This window comes from Ranitomeya variabilis, chromosome 2 (genome assembly GCF_051348905.1).
Source record: "Ranitomeya variabilis isolate aRanVar5 chromosome 2, aRanVar5.hap1, whole genome shotgun sequence".
Lineage (NCBI taxonomy): Eukaryota > Metazoa > Chordata > Amphibia > Anura > Dendrobatidae > Ranitomeya > Ranitomeya variabilis.
The window spans coordinates 305,734,041-305,758,807 of NC_135233.1; the positions used below are offsets into that span (position 1 = coordinate 305,734,041).

Consider the following 24,767-nt stretch of genomic DNA (forward strand, 5'->3'; position numbering starts at 1 on the left):
TGGGCACCAGGATGAGTTCACCAAATTTGTGAACTACCTGGGGACATCCAACACCATGAACATGTGTTTTACCTCGCAATTTGGAGGTTCTAGTCTGGTATTCTTGGATGTAAAATTACAAACTATGGAAAATATTATTGCTACAGAAGTACACCGTAAACCTACGGCATCGAATGCGTTACTACACTATGATAGTGCTCACCCGCCGTATATTAAGCGATCCCTCCCATACAGTCAATTCCTTAGAGTCAAAAGAATAAATAGCAACCCGGAAGTCTTTATTAAACAGTCAGCGGATTTAAAAGACAGATTCTTAAAACGTGGTTATCCCCCTGGTATTCTCAATAGTGCTTTAGATAGGGCGGTCCAAACAGAGATATCCGCATCCCCCCAAAAAAAACAAGAAAAAAGATTAATCTTCAGCTTCAAATACGGTCCCCTAGATAATCAAATTAGAGCCGCTATCCGAAAAAACTGGCATATTTTGCGACAGGACAGAGATTTGCAAAGCATAGTGGATCGAGGTCCACTTTTTGCTGTCCGCCGGAGTAAAAATATCAGAGATAGTGTTGTTCGTAATCGTTTTGTATCAAAGAAAAATAGTTGGCTGACAGATTGTATCCCAAAAGGGAACTTTAAATGTGGGGGCTGCAACTTCTGTTCTTTCCACCACACTGGGAATAGTGTCAGAGTCGGACATATACAGCATTGTGTACGCGACTTTATTTCCTGTAGAACCACCCATGTGGTCTATGTCTTGTTCTGTTCCTGTAGGAATTTCTACATCGGCAAAACCATTAGGCCCCTTTTCGTTCGAATTAGGGAACATTTTAATTCGATAAAGACAGGCAAGGGGGCCTTTAGATTGATAAGCCATGTTCGCACTTACCACGCAGGAGACGCTCATGCACTGCGCTTTGCCGGCCTCGAACGGGTGTCCCTGCCAGAGGGAGGCGGGGATCTCCACCGCCTCCTTCTGCGCAGGGAAGCCAGATGGATCCTGCGCACAGACGCTGCGGGACCTATAGGTCTAAACGATAAGGTGGACATGTCAGTCTTTTTGTAATTTGATGAATCTCCGCATTTCTTGTTTCTTTCTTTCTCTGTTATTTGTGCTTTGATGTTGCTTTTAATTTGTTTGTTTTGTTGTTTTTAAAGCATGGTATTGTTGGTGTTCTGATTGATTGCCCGCCCGCCGAATCATACACCACAGGTGGTAGGCGGAGCGGGCAACCCAGCAGGGTCTATTTAATTTGTTTGAGATCCACAAGTCTCCAGGACCCGTTGAAGTGCTTGTACGCACGAAACGGCCGTTGTCCGGAGCTGCTCCTATCCCTCCCAGCAATCTGTTTTTAAAGATGTTCTAATAAAGTGATACCTTTTACAACAGGGGTAAGTGCGCTCCCTTTTCTTCTTTTTTCATTGGACTAAGTGCATACTTGCTGGATGTCGCACCCCTTAGTTGATAAGAGATACGCACAGCTACCCTAACCTGTAGAGTGTGAAGTGGACAACAACATATTTGGATTGTGATCAGCTGGCAGTGCGGTTTGGTGTTTTTTCTTTTTGCTTTGAACTGCAATAACAAGTCAATGCGTGGAGTGGACAGAGCAAGCTCCATTTCCAGCTACCTGGGCTAAAAATCCATTTAATATGGATAGGGGACGTATAAGATATTAAACTGATAAAAACAGATACTACACTACATCTTGAGCGGCGGTAGCAGCGGCGACGACGACGGCTGCATAAGGCCGAGAAACGATAACCAGAAATGGTTTGCCACTTCTGACGCACCTAGGCCTAAAACTGACACCCATTGTGGAGACAGAGCAAAAAGAGTGCCGCAGGAAAGACATTTCCAGAAACTCTGGGATGCATTCTCAATGACAGTTCTGCTGTGTGTGTGTTCAAGCTGTGCACGACGCGTTTTGAAGCTGCATAACTCCGCCTACTTTGACCACACCCTCCATCCCCATTGTGACTGCACATGAATGTTCCGTGCTAAGATTCTATCTACTGCAGGCAGCGCACCTGGTTGGTCAAAAGCATTAGAATACTCACACAGGTGTAGATGGAGAAGACAAGCAGATTCGAGATCAGCACAGACACCAGTTTTCCTCTTTTTTCAAATACATATAATACACCACATTTAGAAGTCGGTGGTCCACAAGAGGGAGACAATGTTTTACAAAAGAATTCATGCGACGGTCACAAATGCGGTATGTATGGCAGAACTACTCATTGGATACTTCAATTGAAACGCCGCCAAGTACTGACAGCAGGGGCCTAATTTTGTAGCTGGCACAGTATATTTGCAACACTGCAAGAAAGGCCTAATACGGGCCTACATCTCAACACACCTGTTGCAGCAACCAGTAAAGACAAATTGATTGACTGATTGATTGCATATTGAATGCAATACAATGCTTGACATACATGGGTGAAAGCAAGGCCAGGCAAGGCACACAAAATGTTGCAAATGGTCAAGTGAAATCAAGCAAAATGCTACATTTGGCATCTGAAATGTGCTTCGCTGACACTGAAAAGTATTCACATAAAGGGTTAAAAGACAACTTGCGCTAATTTCAATTCAATCTGTTTTGGAAACCGGATCAGAGAAGGAGTGCAGTGTTCCCAGAGATACTGCAATAACAAGTCATTGCGTGGAGTGGACAGAGCAAGCTCCATTTCCAGCTCCCTGGGCTAAAAATCCATTTAATATGGATAGGGGACGTATCAGATATTAAACTGATAAAAACAGATACTACACTACATCTTGAGCGGCGGTAGCAGCGGCGACGACGACGGATGCATAAGGCCGAGAAACGATAACCAGAAATGGTTTGCCACTTCTGACGCACCTAGGCCTAAAACTGACACCCATTGTGGAGACAGAGCAAAAAGAGTGCCGCAGGGAAGACATTTCCAGAAACTCTGGGATGCATTCTCAATGACAGTTCTGCTGTGTGTGTGTGTGTGTTCAAGCTGTGCACGACACGTTTTGAATCTGCATAACTCCGCCTACTTTGACCACACCCTCCATCCCCATTGTGACTGCACATGAATGTTCCGTGCTAAGATTCTATCTACTGCAGGCAGCGCACCTGGTTGGTCAAAAGCATTAGAATACTCACACAGGTGTAGATGGAGAAGACAAGCAGATTCGAGATCAGCACAGACACCAGTTTTCCTTTTTTTTCAAATACATATAATACACCACATTTAGAAGTCGGTGGTCCACAAGAGGGAGACAATGTTTTACAAAAGAATTCATGCGGTCACAAATGCGGTATGTATGGCAGAACTACTCATTGGATACTTCAATTGAAACGCCGCCAAGTACTGACAGCAGGGGCCTAATTTTGTAGATGGCACAGTATATTTGCAACACTGTAAGAAAGGCCTAATACGGGCCTACATCTCAACACACCTGTTGCAGCAACCAGTAAAGACAAATTGATTGACTGATTGATTGCATATTGAATGCAATACAATGCTTGACAGACATAGGTGAAAGCAAGGCCAGGCAAGGCACACAAAATGTTGCAAATGGTCAAGTGAAATCCAGCAAAATGCTACATTTGGCATCTGAAATGTGCTTCGCTGACACTGCAAAGAATTCACATAAAGGGTTAAAAGACAACTTGCGCTGATTTCAATTCAATCTGTTTTTGGAAACCGGATCAGAGAAGGAGTGCACTGTTCCCGGAGATACTGCAATAACAAGTCAATGCGTGGAGTGGACAGAGCAAGCTCCATTTCCAGCTCCCTGGGCTAAAAATCCATTTAATATGGATAGGGGACGTATCAGATATTAAACTGATAAAAACAGATACTACACTACTTCTTGAGCGGCGGCGGCGACGGATGCATAAGGACGAGAAACGATAACCAGAAATGGTTTGCCACTTCTGACGCACCTAGGCCTAAAACTGACACCCATTGTGGAGACAGAGCAAAAAGAGTGCCGCAGGGAAGACATTTCCAGAAACTCTGGGATGCATTCTCAATGACAGTTCTGCTGTGTGTGTGTGTTCAAGCTGTGCACGGCGCGTTTTGAATCTGCATAACTCCGCCTACTTTGACCACACCCTCCATCCCCATTGTGACTGCACATGAATGTTCCGTGCTAAGATTCTATCTACTGCAGGCAGCGCACCTGGTTGGTCAAAAGCATTAGAATACTCACACAGGTGTAGATGAGAAGACAAGCAGATTCGAGATCAGCACAGACACCAGTTTTCCTTTTTTTTCAAATACATATAATACACCACATTTAGAAGTCGGTGGTCCACAAGAGGGAGACAATGTTTTACAAAAGAATTCATGCGGTCACAAATGCGGTATGTATGGCAGAACTACTCATTGGATACTTCAATTGAAAGGCCGCCAAGTACTGACAGCAGGGGCCTAATTTTGTAGATGGCACAGTATATTTGCAACACTGTAAGAAAGGCCTAATACGGGCCTACATCTGAATACACCTGTTGCAGCAACCAGTAAAGACCAATTGATTGACTGATTGATTGCATATTGAATGCAATACAATGCTTGACATACATAGGTGAAAGCAAGGCCAGGCAAGGCACACAAAATGTTGCAAATGGTCAAGTGAAATCCAGCAAAATGCTACATTTGGCATCTGAAATGTGCTTCGCTGACACTGCAAAGAATTCACATAAAGGGTTAAAAGACAACTTGCGCTGATTTCAATTCAATCTGTTTTTGGAAACCGGATCAGAGAAGGAGTGCACTGTTCCCGGAGATACTGCAATAACAAGTCAATGCGTGGAGTGGACAGAGCAAGCTCCATTTCCAGCTCCCTGGGCTAAAAATCCATTTAATATGGATAGGGGACGTATCAGATATTAAACTGATAAAAACAGATACTACACTACTTCTTGAGCGGCGGCGGCGACGGATGCATAAGGACGAGAAACGATAACCAGAAATGGTTTGCCACTTCTGACGCACCTAGGCCTAAAACTGACACCCATTGTGGAGACAGAGCAAAAAGAGTGCCGCAGGGAAGACATTTCCAGAAACTCTGGGATGCATTCTCAATGACAGTTCTGCTGTGTGTGTGTGTTCAAGCTGTGCACGGCGCGTTTTGAATCTGCATAACTCCGCCTACTTTGACCACACCCTCCATCCCCATTGTGACTGCACATGAATGTTCCGTGCTAAGATTCTATCTACTGCAGGCAGCGCACCTGGTTGGTCAAAAGCATTAGAATACTCACACAGGTGTAGATGAGAAGACAAGCAGATTCGAGATCAGCACAGACACCAGTTTTCCTTTTTTTTCAAATACATATAATACACCACATTTAGAAGTCGGTGGTCCACAAGAGGGAGACAATGTTTTACAAAAGAATTCATGCGGTCACAAATGCGGTATGTATGGCAGAACTACTCATTGGATACTTCAATTGAAAGGCCGCCAAGTACTGACAGCAGGGGCCTAATTTTGTAGATGGCACAGTATATTTGCAACACTGTAAGAAAGGCCTAATACGGGCCTACATCTGAATACACCTGTTGCAGCAACCAGTAAAGACCAATTGATTGACTGATTGATTGCATATTGAATGCAATACAATGCTTGACATACATAGGTGAAAGCAAGGCCAGGCAAGGCACACAAAATGTTGCAAATGGTCAAGTGAAATCCAGCAAAATGCTACATTTGGCATCTGAAATGTGCTTCGCTGACACTGAAAAGAATTCACATAAAGGGTTAAAAGACAACTTGCGCTGATTTCAATTCAATCTGTTTTTGGAAACCGGATCAGAGAAGGAGTGCACTGTTCCCGGAGATACTGCAATAACAAGTCAATGCGTGGAGTGGACAGAGCAAGCTCCATTTCCCGCTCCCTGGGCTAAAAATCCATTTAATATGGATAGGGGACGTATCAGATATTAAACTGATAAAAACAGATACTACACTACATCTTGAGCGGCAGCAGCGACGACGACGGATGCATAAGGCCGAGAAACGATAACCAGAAATGGTTTGCCACTTCTGACGCACCTAGGCCTAAAACTGACACACATTGTGGAGACAGAGCAAAAAGAGTGCCGCAGGGAAGACATTTCCAGAAACTCTGGGATGCATTCTCAATGACAGTTCTGCTGTTTGTGTGTGTTCAAGCTGTGCACGACGCGTTTTGAATCTGCATAACTCCGCCTACTTTGACCACACCCTCCATCCCCATTGTGACTGCACATGAATGTTCCGTGCTAAGATTCTATCTACTGCAGGCAGCGCACCTGGTTGGTCAAAAGCATTAGAATACTCACACAGGTGTAGATGGAGAAGACAAGCAGATTCGAGATCAGCACAGACACCAGTTTTCCTCTTTTTTCAAATACATATAATACACCACATTTAGAAGTCGGTGGTCCACAAGAGGGAGACAATGTTTTACAAAAGAATTCATGCGGTCAGTCACAAATGCGGTATGTATGGCAGAACTACTCATTGGATACTTCAATTGAAACGCCGCCAAGAACTGACAGCAGGGGCCTAATTTTGTAGATGGCACAGTATATTTGCAACACTGTAAGAACGGCCTAATACAGGCCTACATCTCAACACACCTGTTGCAGCAACCAGTTAAGACAAATTGATTGACTGATTGATTGCATATTGAATGCAATACAATGCTTGACATACATAGGTGAAAGCAAGGCCAGGCAAGGCACACAAAATGTTGCAAATGGTCAAGTGAAATCCAGCAAAATGCTACATTTGCATCTGAAATGTGCTTCGCTGACACTGAAAAGAATTCACATAAAGGGTTAAAAGACAACTTGCGCTGATTTCAATTCAATCTGTTTTCGGAAACCGGATCAGAGAAGGAGTGCACTGTTCCCGGAGATACTGCAATAACAAGTCAATGCGTGGAGTGGACAGAGCAAGCTCCATTTCCAGCTCCCTGGGCTAAAAATCCATTTAATATGGATAGGGGACGTATCAGATATTAAACTGATAAAATCAGATACTACACTACATCTTGAGCGGCGGTAGCAGCGGCGACGACGACGGATGCATAAGGCCGAGAAACGATAACCAGAAATGGTTTGCCACTTCTGACGCACCTAGGCCTAAAACTGACACCCATTGTGGAGACAGAGCAAAAAGAGTGCCGCAGGGAAGACATTTCCAGAAACTCTGGGATGCATTCTCAATGACAGTTCTGCTGTGTGTGTGTGTGTGTTCAAGCTGTGCACGGCGCGTTTTGAATCTGCATAACTCCGCCTACTTTGACCACACCCTCCATCCCCATTGTGACTGCACATGAATGTTCCGTGCTAAGATTCTATCTACCGCAGGCAGCGCACCTGGTTGGTCAAAAGCATTAGAATACTCACACAGGTGTAGATGGAGAAGACAAGCAGATTCGAGATCAGCACAGACACCAGTTTTCCTTTTTTTTCAAATACATATAATACACCACATTTAGAAGTCGGTGGTCCACAAGAGGGGGACAATGTTTTACAAAAGAATTCATGCGACGGTCACAAACGCGGTATGTATGGCAGAACTACTCATTGGATACTTCAATTGAAATGCCGCCAAGTACTGACAGCAGGGGCCTAATTTTGTAGATGGCACAGTATATTTGCAACACTGTAAGAAAGGCCTAATACGGGCCTACATCTCAACACACCTGTTGCAGCAACCAGTAAAGACCAATTGATTGACTGATTGATTGCATATTGAATGCAATACAATGCTTGACATACATAGGTGAAAGCAAGGCCAGGCAAGGCACACAAAATGTTGCAAATGGTCAAGTGAAATCAAGCAAAATGCTACATTTGGCATCTGAAATGTGCTTCGCTGACACTGAAAAGTATTCACATAAATGATTAAAAGACAACTTGCGCTGATTTCAATTCAATCTGTTTTCGGAAACCGGATCAGAGAAGGAGTGCACTGTTCCCGGAGATACTGCAATAACAAGTCAATGCGTGGAGTGGACAGAGCAAGCTCCATTTCCAGCTACCTGGGCTAAAAATCCATTTAATATGGATAGGGGATGTATCAGACATTAAACTGATAAAAACAGATACTACACTACATCTTGAGCGGCGGCGGCAGCGACGACGGATGCATAAGGCCGAGAAACGATAACCAGAAATGGTTTGCCACTTCTGACGCACCTAGGCCTAAAACTGACACCCATTGTGGAGACGGAGCAAAAAGAGTGCCGCAGGGAAGACATTTCCAGAAACTCTGGGATGCATTCTCAATGACAGTTCTGCTGTGTGTGTGTGTTCAAGCTGTGCACGGCGCGTTTTGAACCTGCATAACTCCGCCTACTTTGACCACACCCTCCATCCCCATTGTGACTGCACATGAATGTTCGGTGCTAAGATTCTATCTACCGCAGGCAGCGCACCTGGTTGGTCAAAAGCATTAGAATACTCACACAGGTGTAGAAGGAGAAGACAAGCAGATTCGAGATCAGCACAGACACCAGTTTTCCTTTTTTTTCAAATACATATAATACACCACATTTAGAAGTCGGTGGTCCACAAGAGGGAGACAATGTTTTACAAAAGAATTCATGCGACGGTCACAAATGCGGTATGTATGGCAGAACTACTCATTGGATACTTCAATTGAAATGCCGCCAAGTACTGACAGCAGGGGCCTCATTTTGTAGATGGCACAGTATATTTGCAACACTGTAAGAAAGGCCTAATACGGGCCTACATCTCAACACACCTGTTGCAGCAACCAGTAAAGACCAATTGATTGACTGATTGATTGCATATTGAATGCAATACAATGCTTGACATACATAGGTGAAAGCAAGGCCAGGCAAGGCACACAAAATGTTGCAAATGGTCAAGTGAAATCAAGCAAAATGCTACATTTGGCATCTGAAATGTGCTTCGCTGACACTGAAAAGTATTCACATAAATGGTTAAAAGACAACTTGCGCTGATTTCAATTCAATCTATTTTCGGAAACCGGATTAGAGAAGGAGTGCACTGTTCCCGGAGATACTGCAATAACAAGTCAATGCGTGGAGTGGACAGAGCAAGCTCCATTTCCAGCTACCTGGGCTAAAAATCCATTTAATATGGATAGGGGACGTATCAGACATTAAACTGATAAAAACAGATACTACACTACATCTTGAGCGGCGGCGGCGACGACGGATGCATAAGGCCGAGAAACGATAACCAGAAATGGTTTGCCACTTCTGACGCACCTAGGCCTAAAACTGACATCCATTGTGGAGACGGAGCAAAAAGAGTGCCGCAGGGAAGACATTTCCAGAAACTCTGGGATGCATTCTCAATGACAGTTCTGCTGTGTGTGTGTGTTCAAGCTGTGCACGGCGCGTTTTGAATCTGCATAACTCCGCCTACTTTGACCACACCCTCCATCCCCATTGTGACTGCACATGAATGTTCCGTGCTAAGATTCTATCTACTGCAGGCAGCGCACCTGGTTGGTCAAAAGCATTAGAATACTCACACAGGTGTAGATGGAGAAGACAAGCAGATTCGAGATCAGCACAGACACCAGTTTTCCTTTTTTTTCAAATACATATAATACACCACATTTAGAAGTCGGTGGTCCACAAGAGGGGGACAATGTTTTACAAAAGAATTCATGCGACGGTCACAAATGCGGTATGTATGGCAGAACTACTCATTGGATACTTCAATTGAAACGCCGCCAAGTACTGACAGCAGGGGCCTAATTTTGTAGATGGCACAGTATATTTGCAACACTGTAAGAAAGGCCTAATACGGGCCTACATCTCAACACACCTGTTGCAGCAACCAGTAAAGACAAATTGATTGACTGATTGATTGCATATTGAATGCAATACAATGCTTGACATACGTAGGTGAAAGCAAGGCCAGGCAAGGCATACAAAATGTTGCAAATGGTCAAGTGAAATCAAGCAAAATGCTACATTTGGCATCTGAAATGTGCTTCGCTGACACTGAAAAGTATTCACATAAGTGGTTAAAAGACAACTTGCGCTGATTTCAATTCAATCTGTTTTCGGAAACCGGATCAGAGAAGGAGTGCACTGTTCCCGGAGATACTGCAATAACAAGTCAATGCGTGGAGTGGACAGAGCAAGCTCCATTTCCAGCTACCTGGGCTAAAAATCCATTTAATATGGATAGGGGACGTATCAGACATTAAACTGATAAAAACAGATACTACACTACATCTTGAGCAGCGACGGCGACGACGGATGCATAAGGCCGAGAAACGATAACCAGAAATGGTTTGCCACTTCTGACGCACCTAGGCCTAAAACTGACACCCATTGTGGAGACGGAGCAAAAAGAGTGCCGCAGGGAAGACATTTCCAGAAACTCTGGGATGCATTCTCAATGACAGTTCTGCTGTGTGTGTGTGTGTGTTCAAGCTGTGCACGGCGCGTTTTGAACCTGCATAACTCCGCCTACTTTGACCACACCCTCCATCCCCATTGTGACTGCACATGAATGTTCCGTGCTAAGATTCTATCTACTGCAGGCAGCGCACCTGGTTGGTCAAAAGCATTAGAATACTCACACAGGTGTAGATGGAGAAGACAAGCAGATTCGAGATCAGCACAGACACCAGTTTTCCTTTTTTTTCAAATACATATAATACACCACATTTAGAAGTCGGTGGTCCACAAGAGGGGGACAATGTTTTACAAAAGAATTCATGCGACGGTCACAAATGCGGTATGTATGGCAGAACTACTCATTGGATACTTCAATTGAAATGCCGCCAAGTACTGACAGCAGGGGCCTAATTTTGTAGATGGCACAGTATATTTGCAACACTGTAAGAAAGGCCTAATACAGGCCTACATCTCAACACACCTGTTGCAGCAACCAGTAAAGACAAATTAATTGACTGATTGATTGCATATTGAATGCAATACAATGCTTGACATACATAGGTGAAAGCAAGGCCAGGCAAGGCACACAAAATGTTGCAAATGGTCAAGTGAAATCAAGCAAAATGCTACATTTGGCATCTGAAATGTGCTTCGCTGACACTGAAAAGTATTCACATAAATGGTTAAAAGACAACTTGCGCTGATTTCAATTCAATCTGTTTTCGGAAACCGGATCAGAGAAGGAGTGCACTGTTCCCGGAGATACTGCAATAACAAGTCAATGCGTGGAGTGGACAGAGCAAGCTCCATTTCCAGCTACCTGGGCTAAAAATCCATTTAATATGGATAGGGGACGTATCAGACATTAAACTGATAAAAACAGATACTACACTACATCTTGAGCGGCGGCGGCGACGACGGATGCATAAGGCCGAGAAACGATAACCAGAAATGGTTTGCCACTTCTGACGCACCTAGGCCTAAAACTGACACCCATTGTGGAGACGGAGCAAAAAGAGTGCCGCAGGGAAGACATTTCCAGAAACTCTGGGATGCATTCTCAATGACAGTTCTGCTGTGTGTGTGTGTGTGTTCAAGCTGTGCACGGCGCGTTTTGAATCTGCATAACTCCGCCTACTTTGACCACACCCTCCATCCCCATTGTGACTGCACATGATTGTTCCGTGCTAAGATTCTATCTACTGCAGGCAGCGCACCTGGTTGGTCAAAAGCATTAGAATACTCACACAGGTGTAGATGGAGAAGACAAGCAGATTCGAGATCAGCACAGACACCAGTTTTCCATTTTTTTCAAATACATATAATACACCACATTTAGAAGTCAGTGGTCCACAAGAGGGGGACAATGTTTTACAAAAGAATTCATGCGACGGTCACAAACACGGTATGTATGGCAGAACTACTCATTGGATACTTCAATTGAAATGCCGCCAAGTACTGACAGCAGGGGCCTAATTTTGTAGATGGCACAGTATATTTGCAACACTGTAAGAAAGGCCTAATACGGGCCTACATCTCAACACACCTGTTGCAGCAACCAGTAAAGACCAATTGATTGACTGATTGATTGCATATTGAATGCAATACAATGCTTGACATACATAGGTGAAAGCAAGGCCAGGCAAGGCACACAAAATGTTGCAAATGGTCAAGTGAAATCAAGCAAAATGCTACATTTGGCATCTGAAATGTGCTTCGCTGACACTGAAAAGTATTCACATAAATGGTTAAAAGACAACTTGCGCTGATTTCAATTCAATCTGTTTTCGGAAACCGGATCAGAGAAGGAGTGCACTGTTCCCGGAGATACTGCAATAACAAGTCAATGCGTGGAGTGGACAAAGCAAGCTCCATTTCCAGCTACCTGGGCTAAAAATCCATTTAATATGGATAGGGGACGTATCAGATATTAAACTGATAAAAACAGATACTACACTACATCTTGAGCGGCGGCGACGACGGATGCATAAGGCCGAGAAACGATAACCAGAAATGGTTTGCCACTTCTGACGCACCTAGGCCTAAAACTGACACCCATTGTGGAGACGGAGCAAAAAGAGTGCCGCAGGGAAGACATTTCCAGAAACTCTGGGATGCATTCTCAATGACAGTTCTGCTGTGTGTGTGTGTTCAAGCTGTGCACGGCGCGTTTTGAATCTGCATAACTCCGCCTACTTTGACCACACCCTCCATCCCCATTGTGACTGCACATGATTGTTCCGTGCTAAGATTCTATCTACTGCAGGCAGCGCACCTGGTTGGTCAAAAGCATTAGAATACTCACACAGGTGTAGATGGAGAAGACAAGCAGATTCGAGATCAGCACAGACACCAGTTTTCCTTTTTTTTCAAATACATATAATACACCACATTTAGAAGTCGGTGGTCCACAAGAGGGGGACAATGTTTTACAAAAGAATTCATGCGACGGTCACAAACGCGGTATGTATGGCAGAACTACTCATTGGATACTTCAATTGAAATGCCGCCAAGTACTGACAGCAGGGGCCTGATTTTGTAGATGGCACAGTATATTTGCAACACTGTAAGAAAGGCCTAATACGGGCCTACATCTCAACACACCTGTTGCAGCAACCAGTAAAGACCAATTGATTGACTGATTGATTGCATATTGAATGCAATACAATGCTTGACATACATAGGTGAAAGCAAGGCCAGGCAAGGCACACAAAATGTTGCAAATGGTCAAGTGAAATCAAGCAAAATGCTACATTTGGCATCTGAAATGTGCTTCACTGACACTGAAAAGTATTCACATAAATGGTTAAAAGACAACTTGCGCTGATTTCAATTCAATCTGTTTTCGGAAACCGGATCAGAGAAGGAGTGCACTGTTCCCGGAGATACTGCAATAACAAGTCAATGCGTGGAGTGGACAGAGCAAGCTCCATTTCCAGCTATCTGGGCTAAAAATCCATTTAATATGGATAGGGGACGTATCAGACATTAAACTGATAAAAACAGATACTACACTACATCTTGAGCGGCGGCGGCGGCGACGACGGATGCATAAGGCCGAGAAACGATAACCAGAAATGGTTTGCCACTTCTGACGCACCTAGGCCTAAAACTTACACCCATTGTGGAGACGGAGCAAAAAGAGTGCCGCAGGGAAGACATTTCCAGAAACTCTGGGATGCATTCTCAATGACAGTTCTGCTGTGTGTGTGTGTTCAAACTGTGCACGGCGCGTTTTGAACCTGCATAACTCCGCCTACTTTGACCACACCCTCCATCCCCATTGTGACTGCACATGAATGTTCCGTGCTAAGATTCTATCTACTGCAGGCAGCGCACCTGGTTGGTCAAAAGCATTAGAATACTCACACAGGTGTAGATGGAGAAGACAAGCAGATTCGAGATCAGCACAGACACCAGTTTTCCTTTTTTTTCAAATACATATAATACACCACATTTAGAAGTCGGTGGTCCACAAGAGGGGGACAATGTTTTACAAAAGAATTCATGCGACGGTCACAAATGCGGTATGTATGGCAGAACTACTCATTGGATACTTCAATTGAAATGCCGCCAAGTACTGACAGCAGGGGCCTAATTTTGTAGATGGCACAGTATATTTGCAACACTGTAAGAAAGGCCTAATACAGGCCTACATCTCAACACACCTGTTGCAGCAACCAGTAAAGACAAATTGATTGACTGATTGATTGCATATTGAATGCAATACAATGCTTGACATACATAGGTGAAAGCAAGGCCAGGCAAGGCACACAAAATGTTGCAAATGGTCAAGTGAAATCAAGCAAAATGCTACATTTGGCATCTGAAATGTGCTTCGCTGACACTGAAAAGTATTCACATAAATGGTTAAAAGACAACTTGCGCTGATTTCAATTCAATCTGTTTTCGGAAACCGGATCAGAGAAGGAGTGCACTGTTCCCGGAGATACTGCAATAACAAGTCAATGCGTGGAGTGGACAGAGCAAGCTCCATTTCCAGCTACCTGGGCTAAAAATCCATTTAATATGGATAGGGGACGTATCAGACATTAAACTGATAAAAACAGATACTACACTACATCTTGAGCGGCGGCGGCGGCGGCGACGACGGATGCATAAGGCCGAGAAACGATAACCAGAAATGGTTTGCCACTTCTGACGCACCTAGGCCTAAAACTGACACCCATTGTGGAGACGGAGCAAAAAGAGTGCCGCAGGGAAGACATTTCCAGAAACTCTGGGATGCATTCTCAATGACAGTTCTGCTGTGTGTGTGTGTTCAAGCTGTGCACGGCGCGTTTTGAATCTGCATAACTCCGCCTACTTTGACCACACCCTCCATCCCCATTGTGACTGCACATGAATGTTCCGTGCTAAGATTCTATCTACCGCAGGCAGCGCACCTGGTTGGTCAAAAGCATTAGAATACTCACACAGGTGTAGATGGAGAAGACAAGCAGATTAGAGATCAGCACAGACACCAGTTTTCCTTTTTTTTCAAATACATATAATACACCACATTTAGAAGTCGGTGGTCCACAAGAGGGGGACAATGTTTTACAGAAGAATTCATGCGACGGTCACAAATGCGGTATGTATGGCAGAACTACTCAATGGATACTTCAATTGAAACGCCGCCAAGTACTGACAGCAGGGGCCTAATTTTGTAGATGGCACAGTATATTTGCAACACTGTAAGAAAGGCCTAATACGGGCCTACATCTCAACACACCTGTTGCAGCAACCAGTAAAGACAAATTGATTGACTGATTGATTGCATATTGAATGCAATACAATGCTTGACATACATAGGTGAAAGCAAGGCCAGGCAAGGCATACAAAATGTTGCAAATGGTCAAGTGAAATCAAGCAAAATGCTACATTTGGCATCTGAAATGTGCTTCGCTGACACTGAAAAGTATTCACATAAATGGTTAAAAGACAACTTGCGCTGATTTCAATTCAATCTGTTTTCGGAAACCGGATCAGAGAAGGAGTGCACTGTTCCCGGAGATACTGCAATAACAAGTCAATGCGTGGAGTGGACAGAGCAAGCTCCATTTCCAGCTACCTGGGCTAAAAATCCATTTAATATGGATAGGGGATGTATCAGACATTAAACTGATAAAAACAGATACTACACTACATCTTGAGCGGCGGCGACGACGGATGCATAAGGCCGAGAAACGATAACCAGAAATGGTTTGCCACTTCTGACGCACCTAGGCCTAAAACTGACACCCATTGTGGAGACGGAGCAAAAAGAGTGCCGCAGGGAAGACATTTCCAGAAACTCTGGGATGCATTCTCAATGACAGTTCTGCTGTGTGTGTGTGTGTGTTCAAGCTGTGCACGGCGCGTTTTGAATCTGCATAACTCCGCCTACTTTCATCACACCCTCCATCCCCATTGTGACTGCACATGAATGTTCCGTGCTAAGATTCTATCTACCGCAGGCAGCGCACCTGGTTGGTCAAAAGCATTAGAATACTCACACAGGTGTAGATGGAGAAGACAAGCAGATTCGAGATCAGCACAGACACCAGCTTTCCTTTTTTTTCAATTACATATAATACACCACATTTAGAAGTCGGTGGTCCACAAGAGGGGGACAATGTTTTACAGAAGAATTCATGCGACGGTCACAAATGCGGTATGTATGGCAGAACTACTCATTGGATACTTCAATTGAAACGCCGCCAAGTACTGACAGCAGGGGCCTAATTTTGTAGATGGCACAGTATATTTGCAACACTGTAAGAAAGGCCTAATACGGGCCTACATCTCAACACACCTGTTGCAGCAACCAGTAAAGACAAATTGATTGACTGATTGATTGCATATTGAATGCAATACAATGCTTGACATACATAGGTGAAAGCAAGGCCAGGCAAGGCACACAAAATGTTGCAAATGGTCAAGTGAAATCAAGCAAAATGCTACATTTGGCATCTGAAATGTGCTTCGCTGACACTGAAAAGTATTCACATAAATGGTTAAAAGACAACTTGCGCTGATTTCAATTCAATCTGTTTTCGGAAACCGGATCAGAGAAGGAGTGCACTGTTCCCGGAGATACTGCAATAACAAGTCAATGCGTGGAGTGGACAGAGCAAGCTCCATTTCCAGCTACCTGGGCTAAAAATCCATTTAATATGGATAGGGGACGTATCAGACATTAAACTGATAAAAACAGATACTACACTACATCTTGAGCAGCGGCGGCGGCGACGACGGATGCATAAGGCCGAGAAACGATAACCAGAAATGGTTTGCCACTTCTGACGCACCTAGGCCTAAAACTGACACCCATTGTGGAGACGGAGCAAAAAGAGTGCCGCAGGGAAGACATTTCCAGAAACTCTGGGATGCATTCTCAATGACAGTTCTGCTGTGTGTGTGTGTTCAAGCTGTGCACGGCGCGTTTTGAATCTGCATAACTCCGCCTACTTTGACCACACCCTCCATCCCCATTGTGACTGCACATGAATGTTCCGTGCTAAGATTCTATCTACCGCAGGCAGCGCACCTGGTTGGTCAAAAGCATTAGAATACTCACACAGGTGTAGATGGAGAAGACAAGCAGATTCGAGATCAGCACAGACACCAGTTTTCCTTTTTTTTCAAATACATATAATACACCACATTTAGAAGTCGGTGGTCCACAAGAGGGGGACAATGTTTTACAGAAGAATTCATGCGACGGTCACAAATGCGGTATGTATGGCAGAACTACTCATTGGATACTTCAATTGAAACGCCGCCAAGTACTTACAGCAGGGGCCTAATTTTGTAGATGGCACAGTATATTTGCAACACTGTAAGAAAGGCCTAATACGGGCCTACATCTCAACACACCTGTTGCAGCAACCAGTAAAGACAAATTGATTGACTGATTGATTGCATATTGAATGCAATACAATGCTTGACATACATAGGTGAAAGCAAGGCCAGGCAAGGCACACAAAATGTTGCAAATGGTCAAGTGAAATCAAGCAAAATGCTACATTTGGCATCTGAAATGTGCTTCGCTGACACTGAAAAGTATTCACATAAATGGTTAAAAGACAACTTGCGCTGATTTCAATTCAATCTGTTTTCGGAAACCGGATCAGAGAAGGAGTGCACTGTTCCCGGAGATACTGCAATAACAAGTCAATGCGTGGAGTGGACAGAGCAAGCTCCATTTCCAGCTACCTGGGCTAAAAATCCATTTAATATGGATAGGGGGACGTATCAGACATTAAACTGATAAAAACAGATACTACACTACATGTTGAGCGGCGGCGACGACGGATGCATAAGGCCGAGAAACGATAACCAGAAATGGTTTGCCACTTCGGACGCACCTAGGCCTAAAACTGACACCCATTGTGGAGACAGAGCAAAAAGAGTGCCGCAGGGAAGACATTTCCAGAAACTCTGGGATGCATTCTCAATGACAGTTCTGCTGTGTGTGTGTGTGTGTTCAAGCTGTGCACGGCGCGTTTTGAATCTGCATAACTCCGCCTACTTTGACCACACCCTCCATCCCCATTGTGACTGCACATGAATGTTCCGTGCTAAGATTCTATCTACCGCAGGCAGCGCACCTGGTTGGTCAAAAGCATTAGAATACTCACACAGGTGTAGATGGAGAAGACAAGCAGATTCGAGATCAGCACAGACACCAGTTTTCCTTTTTTTTCAAATACATATAATACACCACATTTAGAAGTCGGTGGTCCACAAGAGGGGGACAATGTTTTACAGAAGAATTCATGCGACGGTCACAAATGCGGTATGTATGGCAGAACTACTCATTGGATACTTCAATTGAAACGCCGCCAAGTACTGACAGCAGGGGCCTAATTTTGTAGATGGCACAGTATATTTGCAACACTGTAAGAAAGGCCTAATACGGGCCTACATCTCAACACACCTGTTGCAGCAACCAGTAAAGACAAATTGATTGACTGATTGATTGCATATTGAATGCAATACAATGCTTGACATACATAGGTGAAAGCAAGGCCAGGCAAGGCACACAAAATGTTGCAAATGGTCAAGTGAAATCAAGCAAAATGCTACACTTGGCATCTGAAATGTGCTTCGCTGACACTGAAAAGTATTCACATAAATGGTTAAAAGACAACTTGCGCTGATTTCAATTCAATCTGTTTTTGGAAACCGGATCAGAGAAGGAGTGCAGTGTTCCCAGAGATACTGCAATAACAAGTCAATGCGTGGAGTGGACAGAGCAAGCTCCATTTCCAGCTACCTGGGCTAAAAATCCATTTAATATGGATAGGGGACGTATCAGACATTAAACTGATAAAAACAGATACTACACTACATCTTGAGCAGCGGCGGCGGCGACGACGGATGCATAAGGCCGAGAAACGATAACCAGAAATGGTTTGCCACTTCTGACGCACCTAGGCCTAAAACTGACACCCATTGTGGAGACGGAGCAAAAAGAGTGCCGCAGGGAAGACATTTCCAGAAACTCTGGGATGCATTCTCAATGACAGTTCTGCTGTGTGTGTGTGTTCAAGCTGTGCACGACGCGTTTTGAATCTGCATAACTCCGCCTACTTTGACCACACCCTCCATCCCCATTGTGACTGCACATGAATGTTCCGTGCTAAGATTCCATCTACCGCAGGCAGCGCACCTGGTTGGTCAAAAGCATTAGAATACTCACACAGGTGTAGATGGAGAAGACAAGCAGATTCGAGATCAGCACAGACACCAGTTTTCCTTTTTTTTCAAATACATATAATACACCACATTTAGAAGTCGGTGGTCCACAAGAGGGGGGCAATGTTTTACAAAAGAATTCATGCGACGGTCACAAATGCGGTATGTATGGCAGAACTACTCATTGGATACTTCAATTGAAACGCCGCCAAGTACTGACAGCAGGGGCCTAATTTTGTAGATGGCACAGTATATTTGCAACACTGTAAGAAAGGCCTAATACGGGCCTACATCTCAACACACCTGTTGCAGCAACCAGTAAAGACAAATTGATTGACTGATTGATTGCATATTGAATGCAATACAATGCTTGACATACATAGGTGAAAGCAAGGCCAGGCAAGGCACACAAAATGTTGCAAATGGTCAAGTGAAATCAAGCAAAATGCTACATTTGGCATCTGAAATGTGCTTCGCTGACACTGAAAAGTATTCACATAAATGGTTAAAAGACAACTTGCGCTGATTTCAATTCAATCTGTTTTCGGAAACCGGATCAGAGAAGGAGTGCACTGTTCCCGGAGATACTGCAATAACAAGTCAATGCGTGGAGTGGACAGAGCAAGCTCCATTTCCAGCTACCTGGGCTAAAAATCCATTTAATATGGATAGGGGGACGTATCAGACATTAAACTGATAAAAACAGATACTACACTACATGTTGAGCGGCGGCGACGACGGATGCATAAGGCCGAGAAACGATAACCAGAAATGGTTTGCCACTTCGGACGCACCTAGGCCTAAAACTGACACCCATTGTGGAGACGGAGCAAAAAGAGTGCCGCAGGGAAGACATTTCCAGAAACTCTGGGATGCATTCTCAATGACAGTTCTGCTGTGTGTGTGTGTGTGTTCAAGCTGTGCACGGCGCGTTTTGAATCTGCATAACTCCGCCTACTTTGACCACACCCTCCATCCCCATTGTGACTGCACATGAATGTTCCGTGCTAAGATTCTATCTACCGCAGGCAGCGCACCTGGTTGGTCAAAAGCATTAGAATACTCACACAGGTGTAGATGGAGAAGACAAGCAGATTCGAGATCAGCACAGACACCAGTTTTCCTTTTTTTTCAAATACATATAATACACCACATTTAGAAGTCGGTGGTCCACAAGAGGGGGACAATGTTTTACAGAAGAATTCATGCGACGGTCACAAATGCGGTATGTATGGCAGAACTACTCATTGGATACTTCAATTGAAACGCCGCCAAGTACTGACAGCAGGGGCCTAATTTTGTAGATGGCACAGTATATTTGCAACACTGTAAGAAAGGCCTAATACGGGCCTACATCTCAACACACCTGTTGCAGCAACCAGTAAAGACAAATTGATTGACTGATTGATTGCATATTGAATGCAATACAATGCTTGACATACATAGGTGAAAGCAAGGCCAGGCAAGGCACACAAAATGTTGCAAATGGTCAAGTGAAATCAAGCAAAATGCTACACTTGGCATCTGAAATGTGCTTCGCTGACACTGAAAAGTATTCACATAAATGGTTAAAAGACAACTTGCGCTGATTTCAATTCAATCTGTTTTTGGAAACCGGATCAGAGAAGGAGTGCAGTGTTCCCAGAGATACTGCAATAACAAGTCAATGCGTGGAGTGGACAGAGCAAGCTCCATTTCCAGCTACCTGGGCTAAAAATCCATTTAATATGGATAGGGGACGTATCAGACATTAAACTGATAAAAACAGATACTACACTACATCTTGAGCAGCGGCGGCGGCGACGACGGATGCATAAGGCCGAGAAACGATAACCAGAAATGGTTTGCCACTTCTGACGCACCTAGGCCTAAAACTGACACCCATTGTGGAGACGGAGCAAAAAGAGTGCCGCAGGGAAGACATTTCCAGAAACTCTGGGATGCATTCTCAATGACAGTTCTGCTGTGTGTGTGTGTTCAAGCTGTGCACGACGCGTTTTGAATCTGCATAACTCCGCCTACTTTGACCACACCCTCCATCCCCATTGTGACTGCACATGAATGTTCCGTGCTAAGATTCCATCTACCGCAGGCAGCGCACCTGGTTGGTCAAAAGCATTAGAATACTCACACAGGTGTAGATGGAGAAGACAAGCAGATTCGAGATCAGCACAGACACCAGTTTTCCTTTTTTTTCAAATACATATAATACACCACATTTAGAAGTCGGTGGTCCACAAGAGGGGGGCAATGTTTTACAAAAGAATTCATGCGACGGTCACAAATGCGGTATGTATGGCAGAACTACTCATTGGATACTTCAATTGAAACGCCGCCAAGTACTGACAGCAGGGGCCTAATTTTGTAGATGGCACAGTATATTTGCAACACTGTAAGAAAGGCCTAATACGGGCCTACATCTCAACACACCTGTTGCAGCAACCAGTAAAGACAAATTGATTGACTGATTGATTGCATATTGAATGCAATACAATGCTTGACATACATAGGTGAAAGCAAGGCCAGGCAAGGCACACAAAATGTTGCAAATGGTCAAGTGAAATCAAGCAAAATGCTACATTTGGCATCTGAAATGTGCTTCGCTGACACTGAAAAGTATTCACATAAATGGTTAAAAGACAACTTGCGCTGATTTCAATTCAATCTGTTTTCGGAAACCGGATTAGAGAAGGAGTGCACTGTTCCCGGAGATACTGCAATAACAAGTCAATGCGTGGAGTGGACAGAGCAAGCTCCATTTCCAGCTACCTGGGCTAAAAATCCATTTAATATGGATAGGGGACGTATCAGACATTAAACTGATAAAAACAGATACTACACTACATCTTGAGCGGCGGCGGCGACGACGGATGCATAAGGCCGAGAAACGATAACCAGAAATGGTTTGCCACTTCGGACGCACCTAGGCCTAAAACTGACACCCATTGTGGAGACGGAGCAAAAAGAGTGCCGCAGGGAAGACATTTCCAGAAACTCTGGGATGCATTCTCAATGACAGTTCTGCTGTGTGTGTGTGTGTGTGTGTGTGTGGTCAAGCTGTGCACGGCGCGTTTTGAATCTGCATAACTCCGCCTACTTTGACCACACCCTCCATCCCCATTGTGACTGCACATGAATGTTCCGTGCTAAGATTCTATCTACCGCAGGCAGCGCACCTGGTTGGTCAAAAGCATTAGAATACTCACACAGGTGTAGATGGAGAAGACAAGCAGATTCGAGATCAGCACAGACACCAGTTTTCCTTTTTTTTCAAATACATATAATACACCACATTTAGAAGTCGGTGGTCCACAAGAGGGGGACAATGTTTTACAGAAGAATTCATGCGATGGTCACAAACGCGGTATGTATGGCAGAACTACTCATTGGATACTTCAATTGAAACGCCGCCAAGTACTGACAGCAGGGGCCTAATTTTGTAGATGGCACAGTACATTTGCAACACTGTAAGAAAGGCCTAATACGGGCCTACATCTCAACACACCTGTTGCAGCAACCAGTAAAGACAAATTGATTGACTGATTGATTGCATATTGAATGCAATACAATGCTTGACATACATAGGTGAAAGCAAGGCCAGGCAAGGCACACAAAATGTTGCAAATGGTCAAGTGAAATCAAGCAAAATGCTACATTTGGCATCTGAAATGTGCTTCGCTGACACTGAAAAGTATTCACATAAATGGTTAAAAGACAACTTGCGCTGATTTCAATTCAATCTGTTTTCGGAAACCGGATCAGAGAAGGAGTGCACTGTTCCCGGAGATACTGCAATAACAAGTCAATGCGTGGAGTGGACAGAGCAAGCTCCATTTCCAGCTACCTGGGCTAAAAATCCATTTAATATGGATAGGGGACGTATCAGACATTAAACTGATAAAAACAGATACTACACTACATCTTGAGCAGCGGCGGCGGCGACGACGGATGCATAAGGCCGAGAAACGATAACCAGAAATGGTTTGCCACTTCTGACGCACCTAGGCCTAAAACTGACACCCATTGTGGAGACGGAGCAAAAAGAGTGCCGCAGGGATGACATTTCCAGAAACTCTGGGATGCATTCTCAATGACAGTTCTGCTGTGTGTGTGTTCAAGCTGTGCACGGCGCGTTTTGAATCTGCATAACTCCGCCTACTTTGACCACACCCTCCATCCCCATTGTGACTGCACATGAATGTTCCGTGCTAAGATTCTATCTACCGCAGGCAGCGCACCTGGTTGGTCAAAAGCATTAGAATACTCACACAGGTGTAGATGGAGAAGACAAGCAGATTCGAGATCAGCACAGACACCAGTTTTCCTTTTTTTTCAAATACATATAATACACCACATTTAGAAGTCGGTGGTCCACAACAGGGGGACAATGTTTTACAAAAGAATTCATGCGACGGTCACAAATGCGGTATGTATGGCAGAACTACTCATTGGATACTTCAATTGAAACGCCGCCAAGTACTGACAGCAGGGGCCTAATTTTGTAGATGGCACAGTATATTTGCAACACTGTAAGAAAGGCCTGATACAGGCCTACATCTCAACACACCTGTTGCAGCAACCAGTAAAGACAAATTGATTGACTGATTGATTGCATATTGAATGCAATACAATGCTTGACATACATAGGTGAAAGCAAGGCCAGGCAAGGCACACAAAATGTTGCAAATGGTCAAGTGAAATCCAGCAAAATGCTACATTTGGCATCTGAAATGTGCTTCGCTGACACTGAAAAGTATTCACATAAATGGTTAAAAGACAACTTGCGCTGATTTCAATTCAATCTGTTTTCGGAAACCAGATCAGAGAAGGAGTGCACTGTTCCCGGAGATACTGCAATAACAAGTCAATGCGTGGAGTGGACAGAGCAAGCTCCATTTCCAGCTACCTGGGCTAAAAATCCATTTAATATGGATAGGGGACGTATCAGACATTAACCCCTTCCCGACCCATGACGCCACGTAGGCGTCATGAAAACCCGTGCCAATCCGACCCATGACGCCTATGTGGCGTCATGGAATGATCGCGTCCCTGCAGATCGGGTGAAGGGGTTAACTCCTATTTTACCCGATCTGCAGGGAGAGGGGGAGTGGTACTTCAGCCCAGGGGGGGTGGCTTCACCCCCCCGTGGCTACGATCGCTCTGATTGGCTGTTGAAAGTGAAACTGCCAATCAGAGCGATTTGTAATATTTCACCTAAAAAACTGGTGAAATATTACAATCCAGCCATGGCCGATGCTGCAATATCATCGGCCATGGCTGGAAATACTGAAGTGCCCCCCCCCACGCCCACCGATCGCCCCCCCCGTCCTCCGTTATGGGGTCCGGTCCCCTCCGTCCGCCTGCCGGCTCCCCCGATCTCCTGTCCGCTCCCTCCTTGCCCAGACCCACCCCCCCTGTGCTCCGTTCCCCCCCCCCGTGCTCCGATCCACCCCCCCACCACCCCTTCATACTTACCGATCCTCCCGGTGTCCGGCCGTCTCCTCGCTGGGCGCCGCCATGTTGGAAAATGGCGGGCGCATGCTCAGTGCGCCCGCCGAATCTGCCAGTCGGCAGATTCCTTACAGGTACATTTTGATCGCTGTGGTAGGTTCTATCACAGCGATCAAAATAAAAAAATAATAAATAACACCCCCCCCCTTTATCACCCCCATAGGGACAATAATAAAATAAAGAATT

General features: G+C 44.6%; 4 non-coding genes and 18 pseudogenes across 4 annotated transcripts; all 22 read right to left on the bottom strand.

Moving 5' to 3' along the window:
* Nucleotides 1-1,550: 1,550 nt before the first annotated feature.
* On the bottom strand, nt 1,551-1,763 carry LOC143810982 (U2 spliceosomal RNA; annotated as a pseudogene).
* An 855-nt stretch (nt 1,764-2,618) lies between these two features.
* LOC143810952 (U2 spliceosomal RNA) lies at nt 2,619-2,830 on the bottom strand (annotated as a pseudogene).
* Nucleotides 2,831-3,689: 859 nt separating this feature from the next.
* On the bottom strand, nt 3,690-3,889 carry LOC143810922 (U2 spliceosomal RNA). Its single transcript, XR_013223268.1, has one exon. It is a non-coding gene; the product is annotated as a U2 spliceosomal RNA (small nuclear RNA).
* Nucleotides 3,890-4,743: 854 nt separating this feature from the next.
* Nucleotides 4,744-4,943, bottom strand: LOC143810923 (U2 spliceosomal RNA). Its single transcript, XR_013223269.1, has one exon. It is a non-coding gene; the product is annotated as a U2 spliceosomal RNA (small nuclear RNA).
* Nucleotides 4,944-5,797: 854 nt separating this feature from the next.
* On the bottom strand, nt 5,798-6,003 carry LOC143810902 (U2 spliceosomal RNA; annotated as a pseudogene).
* Nucleotides 6,004-6,861: 858 nt separating this feature from the next.
* On the bottom strand, nt 6,862-7,073 carry LOC143810921 (U2 spliceosomal RNA; annotated as a pseudogene).
* An 862-nt stretch (nt 7,074-7,935) lies between these two features.
* On the bottom strand, nt 7,936-8,141 carry LOC143810943 (U2 spliceosomal RNA; annotated as a pseudogene).
* Nucleotides 8,142-8,999: 858 nt separating this feature from the next.
* Nucleotides 9,000-9,202, bottom strand: LOC143810935 (U2 spliceosomal RNA; annotated as a pseudogene).
* Nucleotides 9,203-10,060: 858 nt separating this feature from the next.
* LOC143810927 (U2 spliceosomal RNA) lies at nt 10,061-10,263 on the bottom strand (annotated as a pseudogene).
* Nucleotides 10,264-11,125: 862 nt separating this feature from the next.
* On the bottom strand, nt 11,126-11,328 carry LOC143810936 (U2 spliceosomal RNA; annotated as a pseudogene).
* Nucleotides 11,329-12,190: 862 nt separating this feature from the next.
* LOC143810924 (U2 spliceosomal RNA) lies at nt 12,191-12,390 on the bottom strand. The gene has a single exon (XR_013223270.1). It is a non-coding gene; the product is annotated as a U2 spliceosomal RNA (small nuclear RNA).
* Nucleotides 12,391-13,248: 858 nt separating this feature from the next.
* Nucleotides 13,249-13,454, bottom strand: LOC143810964 (U2 spliceosomal RNA; annotated as a pseudogene).
* An 858-nt stretch (nt 13,455-14,312) lies between these two features.
* LOC143810950 (U2 spliceosomal RNA) lies at nt 14,313-14,521 on the bottom strand (annotated as a pseudogene).
* Nucleotides 14,522-15,379: 858 nt separating this feature from the next.
* On the bottom strand, nt 15,380-15,579 carry LOC143810928 (U2 spliceosomal RNA). The gene has a single exon (XR_013223272.1). It is a non-coding gene; the product is annotated as a U2 spliceosomal RNA (small nuclear RNA).
* An 862-nt stretch (nt 15,580-16,441) lies between these two features.
* Nucleotides 16,442-16,647, bottom strand: LOC143810929 (U2 spliceosomal RNA; annotated as a pseudogene).
* Nucleotides 16,648-17,505: 858 nt separating this feature from the next.
* On the bottom strand, nt 17,506-17,706 carry LOC143810969 (U2 spliceosomal RNA; annotated as a pseudogene).
* Nucleotides 17,707-18,568: 862 nt separating this feature from the next.
* On the bottom strand, nt 18,569-18,774 carry LOC143810972 (U2 spliceosomal RNA; annotated as a pseudogene).
* Nucleotides 18,775-19,632: 858 nt separating this feature from the next.
* Nucleotides 19,633-19,833, bottom strand: LOC143810970 (U2 spliceosomal RNA; annotated as a pseudogene).
* An 862-nt stretch (nt 19,834-20,695) lies between these two features.
* LOC143810973 (U2 spliceosomal RNA) lies at nt 20,696-20,901 on the bottom strand (annotated as a pseudogene).
* Nucleotides 20,902-21,759: 858 nt separating this feature from the next.
* LOC143810937 (U2 spliceosomal RNA) lies at nt 21,760-21,962 on the bottom strand (annotated as a pseudogene).
* Nucleotides 21,963-22,834: 872 nt separating this feature from the next.
* On the bottom strand, nt 22,835-23,040 carry LOC143810930 (U2 spliceosomal RNA; annotated as a pseudogene).
* Nucleotides 23,041-23,896: 856 nt separating this feature from the next.
* On the bottom strand, nt 23,897-24,022 carry LOC143810985 (U2 spliceosomal RNA; annotated as a pseudogene).
* Nucleotides 24,023-24,767: the final 745 nt, after the last annotated feature.